The sequence below is a fragment of the Dipodomys merriami genome, unplaced genomic scaffold (genome assembly GCF_024711535.1).
Source record: "Dipodomys merriami isolate MVZ:Mamm:240054 unplaced genomic scaffold, mDipMer1.0.p SCAF_46, whole genome shotgun sequence".
Classification (NCBI taxonomy): Eukaryota; Metazoa; Chordata; class Mammalia; order Rodentia; family Heteromyidae; genus Dipodomys; species Dipodomys merriami.
In genome coordinates, this window is record NW_027206024.1 from 6,820,551 (window position 1) to 6,834,913 (window position 14,363).

The window sequence follows — 14,363 nt, forward strand, 5'->3', positions numbered from 1 at the left end:
TCCTAAACCTACTCCTCAACCCCACACTCAACCTAAACCTAACCCTAGCCTTAACGCTAACCCTCACCCTCACCCTCACCCTAACCCTAACCCTAAACTTAACAATAACCCTAATCCTAACCCTAACCGTAATCTTAACCCTAACCCTAACCCTATAACTCACCCTACACTAATCCTAACCCTAAACTTCACCCGTACCCTAACCCTCACCCTCACGCTAAACATCACCCAAACCCTAACACTCACATTAAACTTAACCCTAACCCTCACCCTAAACCTAACCCTCAACATAACCCTAACCCTTACCCTAACCCTTACCTAACAGAAACCCTCACCCTCACACTCAACCTCACCCTAACCATCACCCTCACCCTAGCCCTCACCCAAACTTAACCCTCACACTAACCCTAACACTAAACTTCACCCTCAACCTAAACCTAAACCCAAACCTAACCGTCAACTTAACCCTTACCTTAACTCAAACCCTAACGCTAACCCTCACCATAACTCTCACACTAACCCAAATCCTAAGCCTTAACCTAACCCTAATCCTCACCCTAACCATCATCCTAACCCTAACCCTCAACCTAACCCTAACCATCATCCTCACCCTCACCCTCACCCTAACCTTCACACTAAACCTTATCCTCACACAATCCATAACCCTAACCCTAACCCTAACCCTAACATTCACCCTCACCCTCACCCTCACCCTCACCCTAACCCTAATCCTAACACTAACCCCCACCCTCACCTTCACCCTCACCCTAACTCTAACCCTAACCCTCACCCTCAACCTCACCATAAATCTAACCCTAACCCTAATCCTAATTCTAAACCTCACCCTAACCCTCACCATAAATCTAACCCCAGCCCTAACCCTATCCCTCACCCGCACACTCTTCCTAACCCAACCCTAACCCTAACCCTCAACCTAATCCATAACCTCACCCAATCCTCACCCTAACCCTAAGCCTTACCTAACTGAAACCCTCACCTCACCCTCACTCTCACCCTAACCCTCACCCTAAACCTAACCCTAACCCTCATCCTCACCCTCAGCCTAACCCTAACCCTAACTCTAAACCTCACCCTAACTCTAAACCTAAACCAAACCCTAACACTCAACCTAATCCTCACCCTAAACCTAACGCTAATCCTAACCTTTACCCTCACCCTAACTCGCACCGTAACACTTACCCTCACCCTAACGCTCACCCTACTCCTTACCCTCAACCTAACCCTAACACTAACCCTAACGATAACCCTCAACGTAAACGTCACCCTCACCCTTACCCTCACCCTCACACTATCCACACACTAACCCTAACCCTCAACCTCACCCTCAGCCTAACCCTAACCCTAACTCTACTCCAAATCCTAACCCTCACCCTCACCCTCACCCTCAGTCTAACTCTAAACCCAGCCCTAAACAAAACCTTCACCCTAACTCTAACCCTATCCCTAACCCTCACACTAAACCTAAACCTAATCCTAAACCTAACCTTCAGCCTCACCCTAAACCTTACCCTCACCCTAACCCTAACCCAAACCCTCAGCCTAACCCTCATCCTAACCCTAACCCTAACCCTCACCCTAACCTTAAGCCTAATGCTAAACTTTACCCTCACCCAAACACTAACCCTCACTCTCACCCTCAACCTCACCTTCACCCTCACCCTAACCCTCCCCCTCACCCTCACCCTTACCGTAACCATAACTCTAACCCTCAGCCTAAATCTATCCCTCACCCTCACCCTAATCCTCACCATAACCCTAACACTAAACCTTACCTAACCGAATCCCTCACCCTCAACTTCACCATAACCCTCACCCTCACCCTAGCTCACAACGTAAATTTTACTATCACCCTAAACCTAACACTAACAATCACCCTCATCCTAAACCTAACCCTAACCCTAACCTTCACACTTACCCTCACCCAAAACCTAACCATAACCCTAAACCTAACCCTCACCCTAACCCTCACCTTAACCCTAACCCTCAACCTAAACCTCACCATCACCATAATACTCACCATAACCCTAACCCTAACCCTTAAGTAACCGAAACACTCACCCTTACCCTAAACCTCACCCTCACCCTCACCCTAGCCCTCACCCTAACCTTAACCCTCACCCTAATCTTAACCCTCACCCTCACCCTAACCCTAACCATGACCCTCACCCTCACCCTAGCCCTCAACCTAACCCTAATCCTAACCCTAACCCTCACCCTAATTTCACCCTAACCCTTATCCTCACCCTAACCCTAACCTTATCCCTAACTCTCACACTAAAACTAAACCACATCCTCACGCTCACCTTAACCCTTACCCTCACCCTAACCATAATCCTATCCCTAAAACAAACCCTAACCCTCACCCTAACACTCATACTAACCTTTATGCTCACACTAACCCTCACCCTCACCCTAACCCTAACCCTAACCCTAACCCTAACACTAACCCTCACACTCACCCTAACCCTAAATGTAAGCCTAACCCTAACCCTATCCCTCACCCTCACCCTAACACTAACCCTCAACCTCACCCTCACTCTCATGCTAACCCTAAGCCTACCCCTCAACCTAACCCTCATCCTAACCTAACCCAAACCGTAATATGCAACATTAACCTAAACCTAACCCTAACCCTAACCCTAAACCTAACGCTAACCCTAATCCTATCCCTCACCCTCACCCTAACCCTAATGCTCAACCTCACCCTCACCCTCAACCTAACCCTAAACCTACCCCTCAATCTAACCCTCATCCTAACCTAAACCAAACACTAATACTCACCGAAACCCTAACCATAACCCTAACCCTCACCCTAACCATCACCGTCAGTCAAAACCTACCCCTAAACCTACCCCTTACACTCACCCTACCCTAACCCTAAACCTCACCCTAACCCTAACCCTAAACCTCACACTCACTCTAACCCTCTTTGTAAGCCTAACCCTAACCCTAACCCTCACTCTCACCCTCACCCTCACCCAAACCCTAACCCTACTCCTCAACCTAACCCTCATGCTAACCTTAACCCAAACCCTAACACTCAATGTAACCCTAACACTAACCCTCACCCGAACCCGAACCCTCAGCCTAACCAAAACCCTCACCCTACCCCTTAGCCTCACCGTACACTAATCCTAACCCTAACCCTGACCCTCAACCTAACCCTAACACTCAACCTAACACTAAGCCTGATACTAACCCTAACCCTCCCAGAAAGCTCACCCTAACCCTAAAGCTAACCCTAAACCTAACCATCACCCTACACCTCACCCTATACCAAAACCTATCCCTAAAGCTCACCCTCACCCTAACACTCACCTTAACCCTTACCCTCATTCTAACCCTCAGCCTAACACTAACCCTAACCCTAAACCTCATCCTCACCTTCACACTAACCCCAAACCTAACCTCACACTAAACCTCACCCTAAGACTCATGCTAAACCTAACCCACATTCTCACCCTAAACCTCACCCTAAAACTTAACCTCACCCTCACCCTAACCCTAACCCTAACACTCACACTAAACCTAAACCTCAACCTAACCCTAACTCTACCTGTCACCCTAACCCTCACCCTAACCCTCCAACTAACCCTAACCCTAACACGAACCATCACCCTCACCGTAACTCTCACCGTCAACATAAACCTCACCCTATCCCTAACAATCACCCACACCCTAAACCTCACCCAAACCTGATCCCTCATACTAACGCTAACGTAATCCTCACCCCTACCCTAAAAATCACCCTAAACCTAACCCTCACCCTAACCCTAACCCTAACCCTCATGCTAACCCTAAAACTCACCCTAACACTCAACCTCACCCTATTCCTCACCTTAACCCTAACCCTTACCTAACCGAAACCCTGACCCTCATCCTCACCTTCACCCCAACCGTCACCCTCACCCTAGTCCCCAACATAACCCTAACCCTAACCTTAACCATCACCCTCACACTCACCCTAAACATAACCCTAACCCTAACCCTCAACCTAACCCTCAACCTAACCCCAACCCTAACCCACAACCTAATCCTAACGCTAACCCTAACCTTAATCTAAACCTCACCCTAAATCTCACCCTAAACCTTACCCTCACCCTAACCCTAAACCTCACACTAAAACTAACAATCACCCTAACCCTAACCCTTACCTTCACCCTCACCCTAACCCTCAACCTAACCCTTACCCTCACGCTAACCCTTACTCTAACACAAACCCTAACCCTCACACTAAACTTAACCCTCACCCTAACTCAAATCCTAACCCTAACTGAAACCCTCATCCCACCCTCAACCTCAACCTCAGCCTAACCCTTACCCTAACCCTAATCCTAACCCTCACCCCCACCCTCAGGCTCACTCTAAACCTAACCCTAACCCTCACCCTCACCCTCACCCTCAACCTAACCCTTACCCTAACACTAACAATAAATCTAATCCTAACCATAACCCACACACTACACCTAATTTTCACCATAACCCTAGCCATCACCATCACCCTAACCCTCACCCACACCTGAAACCTCACCTTAACCCTAAACCTAAACCTCAAACTCACCCTAACCCTAACCCTAACCCTAAACCTCAACCTAACCCTCACCCTACTCCTAAACCTAACCCTAAACCTCACCCTAACCCTCACACTAACACTAACCCTAACCCTGATCCTAACCTCACCCTCACCCTAACCCTCACCATCACCATCACCCTAACCCTCCCCCTAAACCTTAGACTCACCCTAAACCTATCCTAACTTTAACCATCAAACTAACCCTAACCCTCACACTAAACCTAACCCTACCTGTCACACTAACCCTCACACTAACCCTAAACCTAAACCTAACCCTCACCCTCACCCTAACCATAGCCCTAACCCTCACCCTAACCCTAATACTCAATCTCACCCTCACCCTCAGCCTAAACCCAACCCTAACTCTAATACTAACCCTATCCCTCACCCTCACCCTCACCCTAACTCTAACCCTAACCCTAACGCAAACCTCACTGATACTAACACTAAACCTCACCCTCACCCTAGCCCTCACCCTAAGCCTAACCCTACCCCTAAACCTAACCTTTACCCTAAACCTAACCCTAACCCTCACCCTACACTAAGACAAAACCTAACCGTCACCCTCACCCTAGCCCTCACCCTAACCCTATGCCTAACCCTAACCCTCACCCTAACCCAAAACTTCAACCTAACCCGGACCCTCACCCTCAAACTCCCCCTAAACCTAACCCTAACCTTAACCCTAACATTAACCCTAACACTCAAAGTAACCCTCACCAAAACTCTAAGCCTAAACCTAAGCCTAACCTTCACCCTCACTCTAACATTCACCCTAACCCTAATCCTAACCGTCACCCTAACCGTAACCCTAAAAATAACCTTAATCCTAACCTTAACGCTAAGCCTAACCCTCATCCTAACACTAACCCTAACCTTAACCCTCACACTAAACCTAACCCTCAACCTAACCCTAAACCTATGCCTCAGCCTAACCCTCACACTAACCCTAACCCTAACCTTAATCCTCGCCCTATGTCTAACAATAAACCTAACCCTCACCATCAACCTAGCCCGCACACTAAGCCTAAACCTAAACATAACCTTAACCCTAACCCTAAAATTCACCCTAACCCTAACGCTCACCCTGACCTTCACCCTCAACCTAACCCGCAACCTCACCCTCACCCTCAACCTATCCCTTACCCTAACCCTAAACCTAAACCTAACCCTAAACCTAACCATCACACTAACCCTCACCCTCACCCTACCCCTCACCGTACCCCTAACCCTAAGCCTCGTCCTAACCCTAAGCCTAACCCTAACCCTAACATCACCCTCACCCTAACCCTCACCCTAAACCTCACCCTAACCCAAAACCTCGCCCTCATCCTCACCCTCAGTCTAACCTTAAACCTAACCCTAATCCTAACCCAAATGCTCACCCTCAACCTAACTCTAACCCTAACACAACCTTAACCCTCACCTTAACTCTAACCCTAACCCAACCCCAACCCTCACCGTCACCCTTTCTCTCACCCTAACCCAAAAACTCAAACACACCCTAACCGTCACCCTCACCTGAAACCTCACACTCACCCTCACCCTAAGACGAACACTAACCCTAACCCTAACCCTCACCGTAACACTAAATTACCCTAAACCTCACCCTAACACTAACCCTCACCCACAACCTAAACCTCACCTAAACTTGAACCCTCAGCCTAAAGCTAACGTAAAAATCAACCCTACCCTAGACTTCACCCTAAAATTGACCCTCACCCTAACTCTAACCCTAACCCTCACGCTAACCCTAACCCTCACCCTAACACTCAACCTCACCCTAATCCTCACCTAACCCTAACCCTTACCTAACCGAAACCCTCACACTCATCATCACCTTCACCCTAACCCTCACCCTCACCCTAGCCCTCAACCTAACCCTTACCCTAACCCTCAACCTAACCCTCACCCTCAGCCTAACCCCAACACTACCCCACACCCTAATCCTAACGGTAACCCTAACCCTAAACGCACCCTCACACTAAATCTCCACCTAACCCTTATCGTCTCCCTAACCCTAACCCTCACACTAAACCTAACCTTCACCCTAACCCTAACCCTTACTTTCACCCTCAACCTAACCCTCAACCTAACCCTTACCCTCAACCTAACCCTAACCCTAAACCTAACCCTAACCCTCACAATAACCCTCACCCTAACCCTAAACCTCAACCTCACCCTCACCCTCACCCTAACCCTTACCCTCACGCTAACCCTAATCCTAACCTTAAACCTAACCGTCACACTAAACCTAACCCTCACACTAACCCTTATCCTAACCCTGACCGTAACCCTCACCCCACCCTCAACCTCACCCTCAGCCGAACAATAACACTAACCCTAATCCTAAACCTAACCCCCACCCTCAGGCTCAACCTAAACCTAACCCTAACAATAACCCTAACCCTGACCCTCAACCTAACCCTCACCCTCACCCTAACCCCAACCCTAAGCCACACACTAATGCTAACGCTAAACATAACCCTAACTCACCCTCTACCTAAATCTCACCCTAACGCTTACCCTCAACCTAAAACTAACCCTAACTCTAACCCTAACCCTCACCCTAAACCTAACCCTCACCCTAACCCTAAACCTTAACTTCACCCTCACCCTAACCCTCAACATAACCCTTACCCTCACGCTAGCCCTAACTCTAACCCTAACCCTAACCCTCAGAATAAACCTATCCCTCACCCTAACCCTAATCCTAACCCTAACCGAAACTCTCACCCTACCATCAACCTCAACCTCAGCCTAACCCTAAACCTAACCCTAACCCTAAATCTCACCCTAATCCTCACCCTACTCATAACCCTAATGTTAACCCTCACACTAACCCTCACCCTGACACTAACACTAACCCTAACCCTAACCCTCACCCTAACCCTCACCGTCACCCTCACCCTAAACCTCAACCTAAAACTTAGACTCACCCTAAACCTAACCCTAACGCTAACACTTAAATTAACCCTAACCCTCACAATAACCCTAACCCTACCTCTCACAAAAACCCTCATCATAAATCTAACCCTAACCATAAAACTCACCCTAACCCTAACCCTAAACCTCAGCCTAACCCTAACACTCAATCTCACCCTCACCCTCAGCCTAAACCTAACCCTAATCCTAATCCTAACCCTATCCCTCACCCTCAACCTCACCCTAACTCTAACCCTAACGCTAACCCTAATACTCACACTAACCCTAACGCTTAACACTAAACCTCACCCTCACCCTAGCCCTCACCCTAATCCTAATCCTATACCTAACCCTAACCCTCACCCTAACCCTAACCGTAACCCTAACCCTCACCCTAACCCTAAGCTTAAACCTAACCCTCACCCTCACACTAGCCCTCACCCTAACCCTATACCTAACCCTAAGCCTCACAATGGCACTAAACTTCAACCTAACCTGAACCCTCACCTGCAAACACCCCCTAACCCTCACCCTAACCCTAACTCTAATATTAACCCTAACGCTCACCATAACCCTTAGCCTTAACCTAATCCTAAACCTAACCCTCACCCTAACCCTCACCCTAACTCTAACCCTAACCCTCATCCTAAACCTCACACTAAACCTAAACCTAACCCTCACCTTAACCCTAACCCTCACCCTCACCCTCACCCTCACTTTAAGCCTAACCCTAACACTAACACTAATCCTAAACCTAAACCTCACCCTCACCTTAACCCTAACCCTAACCCTAACCTTCAACCTCACCCTAACCCTCACCCTAACCTTAACCATCACCCATACCCTAAAACTCACCCAAACCTGGACCTTCAACCTAACGCTAACATAATCTTCACCCCACCATAAACGTCACCATAAACCTTAACCTCACCCTAAAACTAACCCTAACCCTCACACTAACCCTAACCCAAAGCCTAACACTCAACCTCACCCTATTCCTCAGCCTAACCCTCTCCCTTACTAACCGAAACCCTCACCCTCATCCTCACCTTCACCCTAACACTCACGCTCACCCTAGCACTCAACCTAACCCAAACACTAACCCTAACCATCACCCTCACCCTCACCCTAACCCAAAACCTAACCCTAACCCTCAACCTAACCCTCAAACTCACCCTAACCCCAAACCTAACCCACACCCTAATCCGAACGCTAACCCTCACCTTAACCTCCCCCTCCCCCTAAATCTCACCCTAATCCTTACCCTCACCCTAACACTAACCCTAAACCTCACATTAAACCTAACCCTCACCCTAACACTAAAATTTATCTTCACCCTCACCCTAAACCTTACCCTCACGATAACCCTATGTCTAACCCTAAATCTAACCCTCACACTAAACCTAACTCTCACCCTAACACTAATCCTAACATTAACCATAACCTCACCCCACCCTCAACCTCAACCTCAGCCTAAACCTAACCCTAACCCTAATCCTAACACTAACCCCCACCCTCAGGCTCACCCTAACCCTAACCCTAACCCTCACCCTCACTCTCACCCTAACCCTAAGCCTAACACTAACATTAACCCTAACCCTAACCCTCACGCTAATCATAACCTTCACCCAAAGCCTAATCATCACCCTGAACCTAACCCTCACCCTCACCCAAACCCTCACGCTAAACCTAAACCTAACCCTCCCCCTCACACTAACCCTAAACCTAACCCTAAACCCCACCACAAACCTGACACTAATCTTAACCCTAACACTAACCCTCACCCTCACCCTAAACCTAAGCCTAAACCTAAACCTCACTCTCACCCTAGCCCTCACCTTAACCCTATTCCTAACCTTAACATTCAACCTAACCCTAACCCTCACCCTCAAACTCCCCATAACTCTCAACCTAAACCTAACTGTAACATTAACCCTAATCTTCACCATAAAACTCAACATAACCCTAAGCATAACCCTAACCCTAACCCTAACCCTCAGCTTAACCCTCACCTTAACATTAACCCTAAACCTAAACCTAACACTCACCCTAAAACTAACCCTAACCCTCATCCTAACCCTAACCCTCAACCTCACCCACAACGACAGCCTAAACCTAACAATAACCCTAAACCTAACCTATCCCTCACCCTAACCCTCACACTAACTCTAAGGCTAACCCTAACCCTAACCCTCATGATAACTCTCACCCTAACCCTAACCCAAACCCTCACCTTAAACTTCAACCAAACCTTAACCCTCACCCTCAAACTCCCCCTAACCATCAGCCTAACCCTAACATTAAACCTAAACCTCACCCCAACCATCAACATAAACCTAAGCTTAACCCTAAGCCAAACCCTAACCCTCAACCTCACCCTCACCCTAAGCCTAACCCTAACCCTAACAATATCCTAAACCTAACCCTCACCCTCACCCTAACCCAAACCCTCAACCTAACCCAAACCCTAAACCTCATCCTAACCCTCACCCTAACCCTAACCCTAAACCTGACCCTAACCCTAACACTCAATCTCACCCTCACCCTCAGCTTAAACCTAACCCTAACCCTAATCCTAAACCTATCCCTCACCCTCACCCTCACCCTAACTATAACCCTAACTCTAAACCTAAACCTCACACTAACCCTAACACTAATACTAAACTTCACCCTCACCCTAGCCCTCACCCTAAACCTACCCCTAGCCCTAATCCTAACCCTCCCCCTAACCCTAACTCTAACCCTCACCCTAACCCTAATCCTAAACCTAACCCTCACCCTCACTCTAGCCTTCACACTAACCCTAGACATAACCATAATCCTCACCCTAACCCCAAACTTCAAACTAAACCGAAGCCTCACCCTCAAAATCCACCTAACCTTCACCCTAACCCTAAACCTAACATTAACCCTAACCCTCACCCTAAAACTCACCATAACCCTAAGCCTAAACCTAAGCCTAACCCTCACCCACACCCTAACACTCACCCTAACCCTAACCCTAACCTTCATCCTATCTCTTACCCTAACCCTCAAACTAACCCTAACCCTAACCCTCACCCTAAACCTAACCCTAAACCTAACCATCACCCTAACCCTTACCCTAACCCTAACCCTAACCCTCACCATCACACTCACCCTAAGCATAATCCTATCCCTAACAATAATCCTAAACCTAAACCTCACCCTCACCCTAACCCTCACCCTAACCCTAGCCCTCACCCTCACCCTAACCCTCACTGTCAACCTAAACCTCACCCTAACCCTAACCATAACCCACACCCTAAACCTCACCGAAACCTGAACCATCAACCTAATGCTAATGTAATCCTCACCCCCACCCTAAAAATAACGCTCACCCTAAACCTAACCCTAAACCTCACGCTAACCCTAACCATCACCCTAACATTCAAACTCACCCTAATCCTCACCCTAACCCTAAACCTTACCTAACCGAAACCCTCACCCTCATCCTCACCTTCACCCTAAGCCTATCCCTCACCATAGTCCTCAACCTAACCCTAATCCTAACCCTCAACCTAACCCTCAACCTCACCCTAACCCCAACCCTAACCCACACCCTAATCCTAAAGCTAACCCTATCCCTAACCGCACCCTCACCCTAAATCTCATCCTAACCCTTACCCTCAACCTAACCCTAACCCTAACCCTAACCCTCACACTAAACCTAACCCTCACCCTAACCCATACACTCACGGTAACCATAACTCTAACCCTAACCCTAACCCTCACACTAAACCAACCCCTCACCCTAACCCTAATCCTAACCATAACTGTAACCCTCACCCCACCCTCAAACTCACCCACAGCCTAAACGTAACCCTAACCCTAATCCTTACCCTAACTCCCACCCTCAGGCTCAGCCTAAACCTAACCCTAACCCTCACCCTCACCCTCAACCTAACCCTAACCCTAACCCTAAACCTCACAATAAACTTAACCTTCAACCTAATACTAACCCTCACCCTCATAGTCCACCTAAATCTCACCCTAACACTTACCCTAATATTAACACTAACCCTCACCCTAACCCTCACCATAAGACTAAGCTTAACCCTGACCCTAACCCTAACCCTCAGCCTAAACTTCACCATAACACTAACCCGGAACCTAAAACTAACCCTCACCCTTAACCCTCACCGTCAACCTCACCCTAAACCTTTCCCTAACACTTAGACTCAATCTAAAGCTAACCCTCAGCCTAACCCTAACCGTAAAACTCACCCTAACCCTAACCCTCAACCTCAGCCTAAACGTAACCCTAACCCTAATCCTAACCCTATCCCTCACCCTCACCCTCACCCTAACTCTAACCCTAACCCTAACCCCAACCTCACCCTAACTCTAACGCTAAAACTAAACCTCACCCTCACCCTAGCCCTCACCCTAACCCCAACCCTACCCCAACCCTAACCCTCACCTTAACCATAACCCAAACTCTCACCCTCAACCTAAGCCTAAACCTAATCCTCACCCTCACCCTAACCCTCACCCACAACATCACGCTCAAACTTACCCTCAACTTAACCCTAAACCTAACCCTCAACCAACCCTAACACTCACCCTAACCCCAACCATAAACCTCACCCTCACCCTAACCCTAACCCTAGCCCTAAACCTTAACATCACCCTAATCCTCACACTAACCCTAATGCTAACCCTAACCCTCACCCTCACCCTAACCCGAACCCGAACCCTAACCCTCACCCTAACCCTAAACCTAAACCTAACCCTCACGCTCACCCTAAACCTCACACTAACCCTAACCCTCAATCTAACCCTAACCTTAACCCACAACATAACCCTCACTCTCACACTCAGCCTAACCCCAACAATTACACTAATCCTAAACCTAAGCCTCAGCCTCAGCCACAACCTAACCCTCACCCTCACCATCACCCTCACCCTCACCCTCACCCTATCCCTAACTCTAAACATAACCCTCAACCTAACACTCACCATAACCGTTACCCTCACCCTAACTCTAAATCTAAGCCTAACCCTAACCCTAAACCTAATACTCACACTAACCCTAACCATCACACTACCACTCACCCTAAACCTCATCCTAACCCTAACCCTAAGCCTAAACCTCACCCTCACCCTAACCGTAAACTTAACCCTCACCATAATCCTAACCCTCACACTCATTCTCACCCCTCAGTCTAACCCTAACCCTAACTCTAATCCTAACCTAAACCCTCACCCTCACCTTCACTTTAACCCTAACCGAAACCTAACCCTCACACTAACTCTAACCCTAACCCAATCCCAACACTCACCTTCACCCTAACCCTCATCCTAACTGTAACCCTCACCCTAACTCTAACCCTAACCTACAACCTCACCTTAACCTTTATCCTAACCCTAACCCTCACCCTAATCCTAACCCTCACACACACCCTAACACTCACCGTCACCCTAACCCTCACTCTATACCTAACCCTCGCATACAAACTAACCCTCACACTCACCCAAATCCTCAGCCTCACACTAGTCCTCACCCTCTCCTAAACATCACCTTAACATTAACCCTCACCCTCACATTAACCCTAAACCTCACCTAACCCCATACCTCACCCTCGTCCTCACACTCACCCTAAGCCTAACCCTAAACCTAACAATAATCCTAACCCTAACCCTCACTCTCACCCTGACCCTAAACTTAACCCTAACCCTAAACCTCAACCATACCCTCACCTCACCCTCACTTTCAACCTAACCCTAACAATAACTTTAATCCTAAACTTAACCCTAAGCCTAACCTCACCCAAACACTAAACCTAACTTAACCCTCACACTAAAACTAACCTTCAAGCTAACCCTAAACCTACACCTCAGGCTAACCCTCACCCTAACCCTTACCCTAACCCCAACTCTCACCCTGAACCTCACCCTCACCCTAACCCTCACCCTAAACCTTACCCTCACCCTAACCCTCACAATAACCCTAACCCTAACACTCACAATAAACCTCACCCTAACCCTAACCCTAAACCCAACCCTCACTATAAACCTCACCTGAAACATAACCATAACCCTCAACCTCACCCTCATCCTAACACTTACCCTCACCCTAACCCTAAACCTAACCCTAAACCTCACCTTCACACTAACCGTAACCCTCACCTATCCCACACCCTACCCTCAACCCTCACCCTAACCCAAACCCTCACCCCCACCCTCACACTCACTCTAACCCTCACCCTAAACCTCATCCTAACAATAACCCTTACCCTAACCCTAATCCTATACCTAACCCTCCCCATCACCCTCACCCTAACCCTAACCCTAAACTTAACCCTAACACTCACACTTACATAACACTCACCCTCACCCTAAACATCAGCCTAACCCTAACCCTCACCCTAACCTTAACCCTAAGTCTCACCCTAACCCTAACCCTCAACTGTACACTCACCTTCACCCTAATTCTCATACTAACCCTAACCCTAACCCTAACTTAACCAAAACCCTCACACTCACCCTAACCTTCACCGTCTCCTTAGCCCTCACCCTAACCTTAACCCACACCCTAACACCAACCCTCACCCTCTCACCGTAACCCTAACCCTCACCCTAACCCTAACCCTGACCTGAACCCTAACCCTCACTCTAAACCTAACCCTGATCCTCACCCTAAACCTCCCCCTCCCCCTCACAATCACCCTAACCTTCACCCTAACCCTCCCCGTAACCCTAACACTAACACTAAACCTCACCATCAACCTAACCCTCACCCTAACCCTTATCCTCACACTAACCCTAAACCTAACCCCCAACCTAACCCTAACTCTAAACCTAAACCTCACCCTAACCCTAA